Below are 2,500 nucleotides of genomic sequence, written 5' to 3'. Positions count from 1 at the left end.
CTCCCAAAATGCAAAGGGGTCCAAGAGCCTACCCAGGTAGAAGGGTTTATGTGTGAAGAATGTAAAAAGTGTTTTAAAACTAAAATTGGCTTGGGACAACATAAGAGATTAGCTCACCCAGCCCTGAGAAACGCAGAAAGAATTGAAGCATCTCGCCCCAAAGAGACCTCTAAAAGAGGTGCTCACAAGAAAATCTGGTCCCAAGAGGAAACAGAATTATTACAGAAACTAAATCATGAGTTTGAAGGGAGGAAAAATATTAACAAATTGATTGCTGAAAAATTAACAACTAAAACAGCCAAACAGATCAGTGAAAAGAGAAGACTATTAAGAGAAACTGTGGTGCCAGAAAGAGAGAAAACACAAGAGAGCAAGAACAGGTTAAAAGAGGAGAGGACTGTGATTCCATCTTCTGGTGAAAGGGAGCTGCTAGCCCACTATAAAAAGACTATTAATGAAAAGCTGACATCAGGGAAGCTGCCCATCCTTAAAAATACATATAAACAAATAATTGAAGGCAAAACAGACTCATTAAAATTACTCAATGAGGTGGCTCAGGACCAATATTTGTATTTGTTTGAGAAATCAATTGAACAGAAAGCGCCAAAAAAGAGCCAACGTAAACCTCAGCAGAAGAAACCTCAAAAGGAGTGGATGAGGAAAAGAGCCAGAAAGCGTGGAGAATTTCTCCGATTCCAACGCCTCTTCCGCTTAGATCGAGGGAAGTTAGCTAATATGATTCTGGATGAAAAAGACTCTGCGCAATGTGCCATCCCCCTGGAAGAGGTCAGTAACACCTTCAGATCTAGGTGGGAGTCTCAGAACTTATTTCAAGGACTTGGAGCATTCCAGTCTGTGGGGCAGGCGGATAATTCGGCTTTTAAGGAATTGATTACAGAGAAAGAGATCCTTAAGAATATCAAAGACATGAATAAAAAATCGGCACCAGGCCCTGATGGGATCACCCTGAAAGCCCTGCTTAAAATGGATCCAAATTGTGAGGAGATCAAAGAACTATTTAATCTCTGGCTGTTAAGTGGCAAAATTCCAGATGTAATAAGGGGATGCCGAACAATCCTAATACCTAAATCATCAGCGCCCGAACGCCAAAATGATATTAACAACTGGCGGCCAATTACTATTGGTTCCATCATCCTGAGACTCTATTCAAGAATCTTAACTGCAAGGTTGGCAAAGGCGTGTCCCATTAACCCCAGGCAGAGAGGCTTCATTCAATCTTCTGGCTGTGCTGAGAACTTAAAACTATTACAACTATTAATTAGGAATGCAAAGAAACAAAAGAAACCCCTGGGGGTTGTCTTTGTCGATTTGGCCAAAGCCTTTGATTCAGTGAGCCACACCCACATCCTGGCGGTGCTAAAGCAAAAGGGCCTGGATGACCACATAATAGCATTAATTAAGGACTTTTATCAAAACATCCACACCAGAATCAAAACTAAAGAAGGAGAGTCTGAGTCAATAGGAATCAAAACTGGTGTGAAACAGGGCGATCCCATGTCACCACTCCTCTTTAACCTGTGCATTGACCCTCTGTTATGTAAATTAGAAGAGTGTGGGGAGGGGTTCCAACACGGGAATGGCAAATTAACAGCTCTGGCTTTTGCAGACGACCTGGTCCTGCTGAGTAAGTCCCAATCAGGAATGGAGAAAAATATTGAAATTCTAGAAGCATTTTGTGACTTAACTGGATTAAAAACGCAGGGGGAAAAGTGCCATGGTTTCTTTATTCAACCAACTAAGGACTCTTACACCATCAATGACTGTCCTCCATGGCTTATCAGCGGTACCCCTTTAAACATGATCCACCCGGGTCAGTCAGAGAAATATCTTGGCTTGCAAATCGACCCTTGGGTGGGGATAGTTAAGCCCGAATTACAAAATAAATTAGAAATTTGGCTCAATCGCATCGAAAGAGCCCCTTTAAAACCATTTCAAAAATTGGACATGTTAAAAGTGTACACAGTGCCTAGATTGATCTACTTAGCAGACCAGGCAAATGTAAAAGCCACCTATCTAGAAGAAATGGATTTAACAATTCGAAATAGGGTGAAAAAATGGTTACATCTCCCAGTTTGTACCTGTGATGGCATCTTGTATTCCAGCACTAAAGATGGAGGCTTAGGCTTAGCCCGATTGGCTGGGTTAATTCCTAGTATCCAAGCTAGACGATTACACAGATTGGCAAATTCATCAGATGAAGCAGTTAAAACTGTAGTTAAAAATAATGATATTGATAAAGATTATGAAAAATTGTGGATATCAGCAGGGGGAGACAAAGAGAAAATACCATCAATATATAACCCCCAGACAATAATGGTAATTGAATATGGGGGACGGGAGGAATTATCTGAATGGGAAAAACCCGCCCCAAAGAAAATCTTTCCCAAACCTTGCAATTGGAGGAAAAATGAGTTCACAAAATGGACAGCATTGATGTCCCAGGGCATAGGAACTGCAAACTTTGAAAATGATTCCACCA

The 2,500-nt window shown here is 41.1% G+C and overlaps 1 pseudogene; it reads left to right on the top strand.

The window, feature by feature from the left end:
• Positions 1–2,500, top strand: part of LOC137459363 (28S ribosomal RNA) — an 8,476-nt pseudogene that overhangs the window by 3,822 nt on the left and 2,154 nt on the right.

The sequence above is a fragment of the Melanerpes formicivorus genome, unplaced genomic scaffold, assembly GCF_026170545.1.
Source record: "Melanerpes formicivorus ecotype bairdi unplaced genomic scaffold, bMelFor1.0.p_v2 SCAF_352, whole genome shotgun sequence".
Classification (NCBI taxonomy): domain Eukaryota; kingdom Metazoa; phylum Chordata; class Aves; order Piciformes; family Picidae; genus Melanerpes; species Melanerpes formicivorus.
This window is presented reverse-complemented; position numbering and strand designations above follow the sequence as displayed.